Source organism: Papaver somniferum, chromosome 2 (genome assembly GCF_003573695.1).
Source record: "Papaver somniferum cultivar HN1 chromosome 2, ASM357369v1, whole genome shotgun sequence".
NCBI lineage: Eukaryota > Viridiplantae > Streptophyta > Magnoliopsida > Ranunculales > Papaveraceae > Papaver > Papaver somniferum.
Genome location: NC_039359.1, coordinates 203,409,187 through 203,425,801, shown reverse-complemented (window position 1 = coordinate 203,425,801; position 16,615 = coordinate 203,409,187).

Genomic DNA, 16,615 nt, shown 5'->3' with positions numbered 1-16,615 from the left:
CGCGTTGATTGTTGCATCTCGGACTGGGAAAAAAGAATAACATGTGATGTTTGAGTGTTGTAAATTCAAATTTTAATATTAATCGGCGGTTTGATAAAATATGGAATTCCCGAATATGATTAATCGGATTGAAGTGTTTCGGATTGATTAATCGACACAACTCCATTTTGACTACTAATTAGTATTTTCTTTAGTCGACCATGAGACCCCTCCGCAATGCTTGTCGCCTCGTTCTTGAAGTTACGATATTCATATGTCCATGCAAACACAAACCTCTCCTTAATCGTTAACCATTGTTTTTTAAAATACTCAACCGGTTTTGGGTAGTCCGTGCCGTATTCATCCTCAAATTTCTTCAAGTTACATTCGTAAATTTCCTCGGTCATCGACCAAACGATTTTGTCCCATGCTTTCATGAACATTTTCCAAATAATTCCATCCTCCTTCCACTTTTCTTCAAATAACCTATCCTTCCTTACGTTCTTCCACGGTTAATTTACTAATGCGCTCATCCTCTTCCTTTGACCTCTTGGTACCCTTCCTTGGTCTTTTAGCTTGGAAATGATGATGGCAATTGGTTTTGAGATTGCATTGAATGTGCCACGTACATTGCAAGTTTTGGGCTTCCGGAAACACTACCGCTATTGCATGCATTAAAGCTTGATCGTTATCCTTTACAATAAACCTTGGAAAATTATCAAAGTTATAAATGGACCTCAACGTCTCCAACATCCAAATGAAACTCACATTGTTCTCATGATCCATTAAACCCCATGCAATCGTAAACGTGTTTTTGTCCGAAGTATGGCAAGCAATGTTCAACAACGGCATGTTATACTTGTTTGTCTTATAAGTAGCATATATCAACAAAATTTGATGAAAGCATTGAGCCAATTGGATCATTTCGGGATGTTCCAAGAAAATACGAACCACTATACCATCCTTTTCTTCCCTTCTCAAGGTGTAGCCGTGTAACCCCGCTAACCACTCTGATTGTTGCATGAACGTTCTACCATCCCATTCAGTCCTTTTGATCGTAGATAGGGCCGACTTAATTGTAGACAAAGAGGACAAGTTGTCGGGGTCGTCCGCCTTTATTTTACTTAAGATCGCACTCGCTTTTTGGATCCGCATAGACCTCACCGTCTGCATTTGATGTGGTTTTAACTTGGCAACCATTACATGTCCAATTAAATCCAACGGATCATCATGGTTGTGACAACCATTATCAACTTTATACATTTTATACTCTTTACCTTTAATACCATAGGGCTTATAGAATACAATCTTAAATGGGCATCCTATCTTCTTGGTATTGCTTCGGTATTTCCTATTCGTCTTCCGTACGTACTTACTATTCTTTCCCTCGTGACTCTTTCGCGTCCCACCTCGCTCACAAATCATTTCAAATCGAGTGTCGCTAACATGATTATTTTGAACTACCACGCACATGTTATCTTTTGCCTTGTTCATAAGCCATTCCTTTGCCTCCTTCTTACTTCCAAATGTCTAAATGTGCATAAAACAAAACAAATCTAATAAGCATAACCATTTAACATATAAATTTTGAAAAGAAGAAGAAGTAGTAATGAGTATACCAAATCGTTTGCATAGTATAGGGAAGTGTCGGGCCTCAAATAGAAATCATCAACAAACTCTTCAACGGCCTGCATATGAAAGCAACAAATTATTATACAATAATCGGAGGTTATTAAATAAGTCAAACTGTCGAATATACTATATTCGGAATCCTATCGGTTACCCAAAACACTCGATTTATGCAAATGAATGTACACAGTTTACTGAGTGCAAAAAATGATATAATCGGAAGCTAAAATATATAGTAAAACAGCCGAATATAAATAATCGGGAGATAATTTTAATCGATAAACATCTGATTTTCAAGTTTTCGAAAATTTTATTTTGAGGCCACTGGTTTATTCGGCAGACAAATAATGTTAAACTATTACCGATTGTAAAGGATAAGAATACTGAGTTTTGAAATTTTTTGAGGAATTCGTTTTTGGGGCCATTCGGGGGTAAATAACTCTACATAACTACCGAATGTAGATTTTTTTGGAAAACCAGTTTGGGGTTTTTTCTCATATTCGGCAGTAAACTACTATCTTGGAACTATCGAATATACATATTTGGTACTCAGTGTGTTATATTCGTAAGTTTATTCGAGAAATTATCTACCGAATCTGGGTAGTTCATGGCATTCAATGCATGCAATAATCGGTTTTTCTTGTTTACAAAAGCACACAAACGCATGTAAATCGAGTATTTGAGTTTCTTAACACAATACCTGTGTTTTACATGCATCGTTAGCTTCAATATCAGGCGATTCTCCATTTTCTTCCATGAAAGGGTCGTCTAGGTTTTCCTCTCCACAAAAGTTTGGATCATTCAACATACACCCCAAATCGTCTTCTCTAAACGGTCGTGAACCCTCAATATTTTGTTCTTCGCCATGATTCTCACCTTCTTCTTCATATCCATCCATTTTTGTAGTGATAAAATGGGTTTTTCCTTTTTTCCTTCACCTTCTTCTCTATAACTCTAACAACTCAAAAATGAAAAAGAAATGGAAAAAATGAAACAGAAATCATTCTAATACTGCACCGACTACAATCGGAAGTCTGGGTAATATTTTGGCTTCCGATTGCAATCGGAGGATAAAAATGTTATCATATCCTACGAATATATAAGGGTAATTTTGCCTACGCGAGATAAGGGCTGGCTACATTTTCCCTTTGGGTGACCTTTTTTGTTTTATTGTTGGCCCCTAAATCCTTTTGAGTGGCCCCTAAAAACGCGAGGTTAATCAAAGGCTATATTGGAAATTACAAAAAAGCTTCACCAAAAAAAGGCTTTTTTTTTTGTAAGCATGATATCTATTAAATTACTAAAGGACTATTACATAAGGATATAAAATATCCCAAAGTTCATCAATTACAATCATATTGGTAAGTCATAAATCTGCATCAACTTCATATTTTGGCTGAGTAGCAATCACCAAAAAAAGGCTTCACCAAACAATTACCTCTTTTCTTTATATTAGTAAGATTTGTACATAATAATTAAAATTCAAATAATGTTTAACCATATCATATAATTATACTCATCTATAATAGGAGTTTTATAGATTGTGTATTCATGAAATAAAATAAAAGAGAGTAAAAAACATCTTTATAAAAAAGTTGGAAGTTTTCCAAAATCTTACATATTTTGCAAGACTTTTATCAAGGCAAGTATATACAAAAAAGTCACTCAAAGTCTTGAAAATTGGTAAGTATACAAAGTCTTTGAATTTTCAAGTTTACAACGAGTAACACAAACTTTAGAAGACCCTTTGACAATCTACAACGAGTAACATAAATTTTGAAAGAGATTTTAAAAGTATACAACCAATAACACAATACTTTGTAAATCCATTAAACTCTTTGGAAATCAATAAAAGTATTTATTGAGTAAACCCCTGTTAGTTTTTCATTATAAGCTTTTACTAATTTGTTTGCTTAGAATTTTATTTTCAGGTACCAAAAAAAGAAAGAAAAATCACTCGTTTTGCGTGTGCACGATTTGTAACAAGAGGTAGGTCTCTAAACAACTAGTTGTGTACTAAGTACTTTTCAAGATGAATCCTTTTGAGAATAATGCATATAGTTCACAAAACCATGCATACTATGGTGATCAATTTAATTCTCATTCTTATGACTTCCAACCATACTTAGGATATAACCAAAACCAATCTTTTGGGTATGATGAACGATCACAAGGATGGGTGGAGAGTTGTACTTTTAATCAGTTTTAATTCTAGACATGTGCATATGCTCGATCACATTCTTTATGAGCTAAAGGCAGTGGAACAACTTGGTAGACAACCAACCAGACCTTGTTTTAATGAGTCTAGCCCAGCTCCGGATCGTATTTATGACCATTCACCCATTCAAAGGGATGATATTTGGGATGGAAACTATGAAAGTTGTGTGTATCTAAGTTTGGCGGAGCAATCTTCAAGTCAGAACTTTGATAGTTTTGTTGAATCTGCTATTCCCGTGATGCAACAGATGCTTCAAACAACAAAACAATTTTGTGAATTTCAGCTAAGTTACAATGAATCACCCCAAGAACTTCAACGGAATATAGACAACATCAGAAATGGCATGAATCAAATTCAAGAAGAGCGGAACCAGTAAGAGGTTCAAACTCATTCTAATATTCCCATGGATGCCAATATAGAGTACGATGATTCCAAAGAAGACGAATCCTTAAATGGTGTAACTAGCTCAATTCTTAATCGTGATAATGATCATTCACCTATTCAAAAGGAAGAAGTTGAGTTTAGATGTTGTGTATGAGAGCGATGATCATTATGACTTCTTTGTGAATAACACCCCTAATTCAGAGATTGTGAATACTTTGAATGAGAAGTCAACTTGTGATGAAGACCATAAGGATTATGATGACTTACTTGGAGCAGATTTCGATTTTGATGATGAAGATTTGCAAGTTATAGATATATAAGAAACTGATGAACAATGTCTTGACAAGAGTTTGAGTGAGAATGATGATACTTGTGATGTGGGAATGGAATTATCTAGCAGTACCGAGGATCCGGTAATACATGAGGTTTTGCAAGGTTTGTCTAACCCTTTACATGAATTTCCATCTAATGATGATCCTCTCAAACTAGTAGTAGTTTCTCAAAGAGTTGTTAATCCATCTTTTAGGAAAGTACCTCATTTGGGGCTAGAATTATGTGCTTCAAAAATATTATCTGAATTTCTTGCTTCTAAGTATCCACCATATATGTTTGAGTCTAACACCATGCAGGTTATCCAAGAGGAAACAATAGAAGTTCCTTCCACTTATATTTTGTATACACTTCCGAGTGTGGAAAAGATTAAGTGTGGGGGTAACTCTTATGAGACGATGGTTTCATTTTTCCTTGTATTTGCTAATATTCTTGTGAAGTCATCGCTATATATGCAGACTGTTTTGCGGGTGGATCCCCAGATTTTCAGATTGTTGATATATGGGGAATCTATTTTGAACATTACTCGTATGCATCAATCGGGTGAACAATTCCAATTCTTACTTCCTTGTCTTTTTCAAGTATTCATCTTATTATTTTTGCAAAGGTTTGAAACATTGAGGACAATGTTTGATTTAAGTGTGGGGGTAGGGTTCCATAAGAAAAAAAAATGACGTATACAAAACTCTAACTTTTAGAGATTTTTGAACAATTTAGAATGAATACTAGCCTTTCTAAGTAGATGGAATTTTTTTTCGACGATGAGGTATATTTTAACTGATTCGGGATTAGATGTCAACTAAATAGCTTGTTTAGTGTTTATCCTCTATCATTCAAAAATTGCTATAAGTTGGAGTTTAGGTTTTGTGGATATATCTCTCGTAAACCCTCACGAGACTATAACTCGTCCACTAGGGACACCTAGGGATTTAAAGGCTTGTTATACATGCTAAGTGTAACCGTGGCCTCAACGAAACGGAGTTGTTGTATTTTAATTTTGTTTTATTTGCTCGAGGACTAGTAAAGAATAAGTGTGGAGGAATTTGATAAGTGCCTAAAATATATCATCTGAGTATCACTTTCTTATGTTTTTCTTAGCTATTTTCTCTTGTATTTTCGGATATTATGTTTGTTTTGCATTTTGTAGGTATTTTGGAGTCATGTGATAAGAAAGAAGAGTAAAAGGATCAACATTTGCTCTTTGGGAACCTCATGCGTTGGCGAACTTGAAATTGACGGATTTGAATCGTGTAAAGACACAACGCACACTCTAGTGTGTCAAAAACAAAGAATTATTGGGGAACCTAGTGATCTCTACACAGGGGAACCACCATTTTCTTTAGTTATAAACAACATAGGACTTGGTCGAATGAATTAACATCATTTCAGACCTAGTTTGTGGCCGCTAAAACTATGAGAGGTGCTGAACCATTTTTAAGCCATCAGTTAGCCATGGCTCTGCTGGTGTTTAGAATGGGTTCGAAGAGATGTTTTCGACACACCAAGAAGGAAAAGAGCTCATGTTCAGTAGACTGCAGTAACGGACAGGATTTTAAGCAAAGAAAAGTCATTGAAGAATAAATTATGCTTCCATTGATAACCATGATGAACGGAAGAGGTTAAGACAGGGGGAGGAGGTTAAGACAGGGAATGCGAAGCTGCGATGGACAGGGAATTATCGGTTTGAGCTGTACACAGTTTTGGTTATAGTTTACCACTGAGAAGTCAGGAAGTAATGAAGAAAGGATGAGTTGATTACATCGATCAAGGGTGATTAATGGAGGGGTAATACAAGCAACTAGATTGTGTGCATGTACGGAAGAGATGTGTTGATCTCAGATTTGCAAATGCTGACACGAACATAAGCTGAAGCCAAGAGAACAGCGAAGTTATTTAGTTGGTGACATTAGTTCTTTGTGTTAAATGAATACTGAATTGTTTTAGAGTCTTGAATGAATGTTTGGAACCTTGGGTTCTTCTCAAATGCAGGGAATGAGCAATATGAGAGGATTTAAAATGAGCAGCAGAGATATCCTTTTATTAACAGCAAAATGCAGACAACATGTTTGAAGAAATGCCCGAGCCACCAGTTAACACAGGCTCAAGTTCATTGCCAATGGTTCACCTCACTACATCTCAGTTACGGCTAGCCATGGGTCTGAGGGTCATACACGATGGGTTATAAGAAATTCACAAGTTCAAGAAAGGCAAGGAGGAACTTGTATTACAGAATTTGTTTATCTCTAGTATGGAAAGAGGTTTTTGACCGACAAGACAGGGAGGAATATGAGCTATTTCCATTGGTTTTCCTATGATGAATGGCTGTGATTGATGAGGTATAAGAAGTCGAGAAGTATTAGGAGGTGGGTCTCAATCGCAGGTTTGGAGAACAAGCAACAGAAATTTATAAAAGAGTGAGAAAAGCTACAGCAATAGGATCCCATACCCCCCTCCACGACTGTTTTCACCCTCGACAGGGAAGAGCTTTGCTCCTCTCCAGTTCGCCACCACCAGCGTCTACCCCATCTGCATTCCATGATCACCTGCATACCTTCATAACCACCTGCATACCATCTACAACATCATTACCATCAGCTGCAGTTCACACCACCAGTTAAACCCGCGTACAATAGCTGGAGCCAGTCACCTACCCGCAGTACCTTGAGGAGCCCGTACATCCACAACAAGACAACATACTACTGGCAACTACACAACAACAATTCCACGCCGCCAGTACCATTCCGTTTACCATCCTGCTGGCGAGATCCCGCAACTGCTATTTCCTTTCTTGAACCACGGCAGTTTAATTTCACATACACAACTCCACTTGCAGCTGTTTGGATTTGTATTCCTGTTTTATTTGATGTTTCTTTGCCATGAACTCCAATGACTAAATTCTTGTTCGGTTAGGGTTATTTTGAAGGTATGTGATCTTTCTTTTGAATATCGTTTTATTGCTTGTCTTATGCCGTGCTTATGACCACGAATTATTTTCAAGTTGTTTAAGTGGCCAATCAAATAGCTTGTTTGCGATACTAATGCTAGATTTTAGAACCCTAATCCATAATTATTATGGTGACTTAATCATAAGTAGCAAAACATCAACGTTGCAATGGGATGTTGTGGATTTTGATGTATATTTGACAACCCTAAGTTAACATGTCGAACTTACGAGCATGTGGTTAGGATCAATCCAACTCACAGAACATATCGGTTAGTTAAGTTACACTAGAGAGCTTATTCAAAGTGTCTTGATTGACTAGACACAAGTAGAAAACTTATTCTACGAAGTGACTATGGAGTTTAATGGACTTGTTGAACTTATAACTTGTCTAGGATTGTTTATTTTGTAGTTTTTGCATTATTCATATTTTTAGAAATTGAAAAGACAACTTTGACTCAACTCTCCCTTGGGAACGAACCTGCGTATCATTGTGCTACTTGTTAGTGTAAGAAAGTAAGGAATATATCTTTTGCGAGTTTGGCACCCCATCAACTGCCTAGTTGATTTTCTTGAAATTATATTGAAGTTAGTCCATACAGATTATCGAACAACATATTGGGTGCAGTTGTTAGACCCCCGCTTTTTCAAATCATAATTTATGTCACTGGTTAATTTGACCAAAATATAATTAGTTAACACCCGTCTGATTAATCAAAACCCCCACAAATATCCACTCTTGTATGATATTTTAAGAAAGAAATAAATTAGCATTGGTTTGGTCGTTTATCGACTAACTCGTGATAAAAACAGGAATGGGTGGAGCAACCAACCCATTATCCATGATCAAATAATATCTTACACTCACAAAATTATACAAGTCTATATACATAAATAAACAATGAAGATACAAAATTATACAAGTCTATATACATAAATAAACAATGAAGAAAATAAATTAAGTAGAGAGAAGAGGAAGGTTTATCTATCTTATTTATGCAATCAACTATCTATTTTCTTCCTTGTAGATTTGAGCAGACAGATTCGTAGTTACCAAATAGTTCCATATATATTTAGACATCAAGTGAATCAGCTGTTGACCGAGAGCAAACTCGTATTGATAACTTTTTGTGTATTAATTAGCTTACTTAATTACTAACTGGTTTATATTCTTATTTCGGTGCATGATAATGAACGATATGTATATAGTCAGAGACTCTTGTATATATACAGGTGGTCGTGTTACGGATTACTAACTCTAAATAAATGACTTTATAATAAGCAAAGAGACTCTTATTGCTGCTTTTTGTTTCACAAATGTTTGTTACACTTCAAAGTGAAATAAAGTGGCTATTTATAGTCAGAGAACAATTGAGTCGGTGGGACGAAAAAGACATGTGTCCATATGTTAAAACATTCAAAATCTTAAAAACTAAGTAATGACCGGTTATCTTTGATCGGTAAGGTGGAGAATTTGTACGGATTTGCCTCGATTCTTCTTGGGCGGTAAAAATGGTGGGTCATCACATAATGACATGTACACAGTACACACAACAGTTATAGCCTTTGAGGTCTTTTTCCTCTGAGGGGGTGATATGCTGACCACAAGTTCAATGTCGCGGTGTCTCGCAACTGGGAGAGTGAGTAGCCCCTTCCCCAAATCGTATATGTACGGGCCTATTTTGTTATGCACGTACTAAATTGTTTATCTTTTATGTTCATTGTTTATCTTTCAGATATGTTTGCTTCAACATGTAGCCTTCTTTTCCATGTTACGAAGAAATGCTTATCTTATGTATGTTTTTTTGTTCTTGTTAGATTTTGTAAAACACATATATCAAAATAGTTTCGTCTCCCATTCATTCATTCAATCTGCCTCTTATACAAGATATACAACCCTAGAGTTCGACCTTACAATGGACTGTCCATAACAGTTGAATCATTGGACTGTCCATCACAGTGGAATCATTGGACTGTCCATAACAGTGGTGATAACTGTGAACTGAGACTGTGGTCTTGGGTCTCAAACTGAGACTGTGAAGATGGGTCTCAATCCAAGAGTCTCGAGCCCATAAATATAACTCTCCTAATACCCTCCCTCAAGACGGAGCATGGAGGTCACACATGCCCATCTTGGACATAAGAAACTGAAACTGAGCTTTCCCTAAAGATTTAGTAAAAATGTCCGCCAATTGCACTGTTGTAGGAGTGTAAGAAGGCGTAATAAGCTTCTGCACGATAGCATCTCTAACCAGATGACAATCAACTTCAATATGCTTTGTTCGTTCATGAAAAACTGGATTCTGAGCAATATACAAAGCCGATTGACTATCACAGAGAAGACGCATTCCATGTGGATGATGAACTCCCAAATCACCCAGTAATTTTTTCAACCATTTTAATTCACACGTCGCCGCTGCCATAGATCTATATTCCGCTTCAGCTGACGAACGAGAAACAGTATGTTGCTTCTTAGTTTTCCAGGATATTGGAGAATACCCAAGAAGAACAAACCAACCCGTCAACGAGCGTCTAGTTAAGGGACAACCAGCCCAATCAGAGTCACACCATCCTTTCAAATTAAGACCACTATCAGAGCGCAACAGAATTCCTTGCCCAGGATTCTTCTTCAAATATCGAACCACACGAAGAGCCGCTTCCCAATGTGCTATTCTCGGCAGTTGCATGAATTGAGACAAAATATGAACAGAATATGCTAGGTCTGGCCGAGTCACGGACAAATAGATTAAACGCCCAATCAATCTTCGATATTTTTCCACATCCGTGAACAAATCTCCTTTGTCCAAAGAAAGACGGTGATTAGTTTCCATTGGAAATTCTGCAGGTTTTGCACCTAATAAACCTGCTTCCATGATGATATCCAACGCATATTTGCGTTGACACATATAAAAACCTTGTGCACTCCGTGCCACCTCCAAACCCAGAAAATACTTCAATTTTCCCAAATCTTTCATCTTGAAGCATTGTCCCAAGTAACGTTTGAATTGATCAAGCGCAACCAAATCATTACCCGCAACAATCAAATCATCCACATAGACCAAAACATTAAGTTGGGTTTTTCCCTTAGTCATGATAAAAAGAGAATAATCAGAATATGATTGCCGAAACCCATAATTCTTCAAAGCTGCAGACAATTTTGCAAACCAACACCGAGGAGCCTGCTTTAAACCATATAAAGATTTTTTCATCCTACACACCATATTAGACTTACCTTGAGAAAATCCAGGTGGTATTTTCATATACACTTCTTCTTCCAAGTCTCCATGAAGAAATGCATTATGTACATCCATCTGATGTACTTCCCAATTCTGAATTGCTGCCACAGCTAGGAAAGTCCGCACTGTCGTCATTTTCGCCACTGGTGCAAATGTCTCATTGTAATCCAACCCTTCTACTTGATGATTCCCAAAGATCACCAGTCTAGCTTTGAGCCGCACCAACTGTCCATTCTCATACTTCTCTGTGTAAATCCATTTACTACCAAGAGCTTTCCCGGCGGTAATTCTTCTAATTCCCATGTTCCTTGTTCTTCCAAAGCTCGTATTTCTTCTGCCATTGCCTTACGCCATCCTGGATACTTCATGGCTTCTTTGAAATTTTTAGGCGCAGACCCAGCAGTAATTGCTGCAAGAAACTTTTTATGAACTGTAGAGAATTTATCACAACTAACATAATATGTCAAAGGATACGGCGTACCTGAGGATGACGATTGTGGAGAGTGAGCATGAGATGGACTATTTTGTCGTACAGTGTGCGTTACAAAACCTTTGAGCCTACTAGACGGAATCTTCTGTCTCCTTCCTTTACCCATACTAGCGTCCGTCACTTCCTTCGAGACCATAGGGTTCTCAGTAATATATTCTGGGTTCTCAGTATTCTTCAGGGTTCTCAGTAATGTCTTCCGGGTTCTCAGTAATGTTTTCTGGGTTCGCAGTAATACCTTCCTGGTTCCCAGTAATATATTCTGGGTTCGCAGTATTGTCTTCTGGGTTCTCAGTAATGTATATTGGGTTCTCAGTAATATCTTCTGGGTTCTCTTGCTGCACTATTTCTTCATCATCACTCCAACACACGTCATTATTAGCCTGAACTGTCTCAGTTGGCTGATCAGGTACCCTAGATATGTAAGGAAACTGATGTTCATGAAACTCTACATCCCTTGAAACTAAAAATTGTCTCTTGTCTAAGTCATATAATTGCCATGCCTTCTTCCCAAAAGGATAACCCAGAAAGACGCATCTTCTTCCTCGACTTGCAAACTTATCCCCTTTACTACTTTGATCATGTGCATAACACAAGCAACCAAATACTTTCAACTGACTATATGGTGCCGGTTTCCCAAATAGAACTTCATATGGAGTTTTGTTATTTAGAACCGGTGTAGGCGTACGATTAATCAAATACGCTGCTGTCAAAGCACATTCTCCCCAAAATCTGATCGGTAAATTTGCTTGAAACCTCAAAGCTCTTGCCACATTCATTATGTGCTGATGTTTTCTCTCAACTCTTCCATTTTGTTGAGGTGTTCCTACACAGGATGTCTCAAAAACTATTCCATTAGTCTTAAAGTAGCCACGCAATGCATTAAATTCGGTTCCATTATCACTTCTGACAATTTTGATTTCTTTACCAAATTGACGTTTCACAAGCGCAATAAAGTTAAGAAATATTGTTGCAACCTCAGTTTTGCTTTGAATTAAATAAATCCACACACCTCTTGAAAAATCATCTACTATTGTCAAAAAATATTGTGCTCCAGAAGACGAGCACGTCTTATAAGGACCCCATAAATCTATATGAACCAAATCAAAACTACAACTGGATTTGCTCAAACTACTAGCAAAACTACTTCTACGATGTTTTGCACGTGGACAAATATCACACGCATCATTATTTTTCTTCAATAATCTACCCAGACCTGGTAACTGTTGTAACACTTTCTCTGATGGATGTCCCAATCGCTGATGCCACAGCTCATACGTATCTTCACTCACCGTAAGCACTTTAACTGGAGGCACACCACAGAACATATATAGTCCACCTCGTCGCTCACCCACTCCAATCACCTTCCTCGTCAACCGGTCCTGTATAAGACATAAAGTGTTAGTACATTGAACATTACATACTACCTCATCAATGAGTTGTGTAACCGAAATCAAGTTACAAGTTATCTGTGGCACATAAAGCACATTGTCCAATCTCAAACCACCAGGAAGAATAACTGTTCCTATTTTCTCAGAGTGAGCATATTTTCCGTCCGGCAGTCCCACTGAACATGCTCTAATATCTTTACATTTATCATATCATCTCTTTTACACGTGACATGATTTGTAGCTCCTGTGTCTATAATCCAGGATGTTTGATTTGTCTTACCTTGGAGTTGGGAACTGATTTTTCTTGAATTTAAATATTCAAGAACCTGCTGAACTTGACTTGCAGTCACGCCTGTCAGTCCTGATGCATCTCCTGAAGATCCAGTGGCAGGATGAGATGATGCTGTTGCTCCCGAGATGTTCAAATTATGCGCACGTATATTGTCTTGTCCTCTACCTCCTCTGTGTTCACAAAACCGGCACCAGCACGTCCTCTACCACCAGCTCTACCACCAGTTCGGCCTCCTCGACCATATCCTCTTCCACCTCTTTGTCTGTCACCCCACCATTCCGGGTATCCAATCAGCTGAAAACACCCTTCCTGTGAGTGCCCTTCTCGGCTACAATGCTTGCAAAATTTGTTAGGATCATACATATATTGGATGGACGCTGATCTGACTGAACCTTGAACGCCATAATATTTTCCTGTGTCTGAGACGACACAACTCCTTCCCCCAATTTTAGACGTTCCGAATTAACCACAGCTTGATAGACACATCTATAGATGGCAGTGGTTCTCTTGCCAGTAATTGTTCACGCAGGAGCTATACATGGTATCCAAACCAATCAAAAAAAGTGTAAGAAATCTTCTTCTCTCAACGTACTAACTGTTGTGCAATGTTACACGTGCACTGGCCACAGCTACACTTTGGTATCTTCATGTACGTCACCATCTCATCCCATATATCTGTTCAATCTCCCATAGTACACTGCAACCTCCTCAGTTTTCTTCTGTTTGCATTCACTTAAGGCAGCTTTCAACTGGCAGATTCGAGTTCCACTTACAACACAAAATCTCCTATTCAAGTGCATCCATAACATTCTCGCATCATCATAATCCCCCAACGTTGATCTAATATTTGTCTCCAATGTATTGCTGATCCAAGAGACCAGCATCGAATGCACTGCAATCCACTCCTCTAACTCCTCAGGTTCTGTTGGTTCTTTGATGGTTCCATCAACAAAACCAAATTTTCGTTTGGCTATCAATGATCTTCTCACTGCTCTAGCCCATTCATCATAGTTTTCTCCCTTTAATACAATAGGTGTGATGATAATCCCTGGTCCATCACTTGATCCCAGATGATATTCTGGTTTCTTCTTTTGCATGTTGTTTTCTACCTCTTTTCCTCTTTTAGATGATTCTGTATCATCCGCCATGGTTACTGTTCCAGGGTTTATTCGTGTTAATCAACTCTGGCTCGTGATGCCATGTTAGATTTTGTAAAACACATATATCAAAATAGTTTCGTCTCCCATTCATTCATTCAATCTGCCTCTTATACAAGATATACAACCCTAGAGTTCGACCTTACAATGGACTGTCCATAACAGTTGAATCATTGGACTGTCCATCACAGTGGAATCATTGGACTGTCCATAACAGTGGTGATAACTGTGAACTGAGACTGTGGTCTTGGGTCTCAAACTGAGACTGTGAAGATGGGTCTCAATCCAAGAGTCTCGAGCCCATAAATATAACTCTCCTAATAGTTCTCATCTATTGTATACTCTATTCTATAACTAGGTATCTGTAAAGACCCGCAAGCTTGTCAACGCTATTAGACCAGTCAAGAGACGTATTAGCCGATAATAACTCGATTATTTTAACATGAATGTTAATTAATAGAAGTTAATCTAACAACGATCTAGATACATAAATAGTACCATTGATTAGATCTCGAAAAGTTACGCGGAATGGACTATTCGAACGTGTCAATCAGATATCGGATGAAGAAGATATTATCAGTTTTTGTATGAAGGAAAAGTAAATCATTTTCCTTTAAACCGCCTGGATGCCCTTATCATTTGGGAAGGTGCCTTTATCATTAGTCGCTGGCCTTATCACCAGATACATGTCGAAGAGAAATCAGTTTCTCTTATTTTTTCTTCTTTATCATCTTCTTCTCTGTTCTTCTTCTTTCTTCTTCATTCTTCTTTTATTCCTCTCTTTCCTCTATTCTTCATGCTCGTCAATTTGCGAGAAGACTGAATGATTTTGAGAACGAAAATTAGGGGAAAATGTCAAGAGCTGATCGTTTGTGATGATGTTGCGGTTGATTGAACACGAGATGATGATAGAATTGCTACTGTAAATCGAAGTTAGGATTTCCGGTTAGGGTTTTTGTAGAATTTAGAGATGATTTGGATTGTTGTTAGATGAAAAACGATTGGGTTGAGATTTAATTAAAGTTCTGAAGTTGTTGGAGATGAATTGAGAAATTAATATTAGGGTTTCATAAGGTAAACTCAAAAAAGGATTAGAAGATGAAATTAAGGTTCTAAGAGATTGATTAGAGATGGGGTTTTGATTGATTTGAAGATTTGAATGGAAGTATTGGGTTTGATTGAGAGAAGCGAAGATTGGAATTTGAATTCGGGTTTTTGGTAACAAGGATTTAAGGTTCATGGGTTTGTAAGTTAGCTGAAGAATATGAAATTGACGCTTCAGGGTTATCATGAAATCAAGGTTGGAGATTACACAAAGGGTGAATCATCTACCTCAATTTGAGATTTTGATTAAGGTAATAGTTCTTTTAATTTCCAAGTAAAGTAGTTCGTAATTGAGGTTGGATAATTATTATTGTTAAGAAGATTGTGTTATGGGTTGAATCCAGAATCTGTTTAATGAATGCTAGGTTAGATGCAGTTGATTAGAATTGGAATTGAACTGTGATTATAGATGGTTGGTGATGTTGTGATGTTGGTGGTTGTGATTATGAGAGTTTCAGGTAGTAATGGAGTTATTGAGATGGAAATGATGATTGGTTATTATTATGGCCTGAGTTAGAATAATGCGGGGAATGGGTGAAGTCCTTTAGATGAATGTTGTTTAAGTTGTAGCAAAGAAGTTAGTTTGAGGTATGTTGTGCAATCTTGATGAATGAGATGCATTTTTGTTGATGGGGTGTGTGGTTTAGCTCTGTCTTAACAGGTGGATGGTTACAAGTCATGAAGTCCTTAAAGTTGCTATAGTAATCTTGTTGTTGGATCTGGTGGAGTTATGACAGAAGTGGTTTGAGTCTGAGATGCTATGGTTGGTAAATGTTTTATTGGTGGTGATGAGTATGTAAGACTTTGATTGATGTGTGAGTTGCAATTAAGGTTTAGATGTATATAGTGAACTGATGTTGAGAGGTGTTGGTACTGATGTTAATTGCATGGAGTTGTAGTGAACTGAACTAAGTATGGAAATGGGTATAAAGGGTGTGTTATGAAGCTGGGATGCAGAATTGTATCTGAGTTGAGTTAAATAGAAATAGATTATGTTTGGCTATTGTTATTGGGGTTTCAGTGTATTGGTGAACTTTCAATGAGAAGACGTGACTTTGAGTTAGTGATTACAGAGGTTAGTAATTTAGAGATGGAGTTTACTGATAAAGAAGGTGAAGACTGAAACAGTGACGTAGGGGTTCGTAATGGAGATACAAGTTGATATGTTAATGAGAATAAGATGTAGACGAATGTGTTGAGATGAACAGGGTATGGATTGTAAGAGTGAGTGCAAAGTTGTTCTTATTGAATGGAACAGTCAGTGGCAGGGAAGAGCAGTGTAGTAATGAAGCCACGAGATTATGGATGAACAAGTTGAATGAAATGTTATGTGGCTGAGTTATAAGAATGAAGGTTAGATGAATGTGTTGGGTTGAACCTCTCTAGTGAAGGCTTAAAGCTGCAATTGCAAGTAGGCTTAAATACAGTTGTATTGAATTATAGAATTCTATTTGAATGAATGAGATG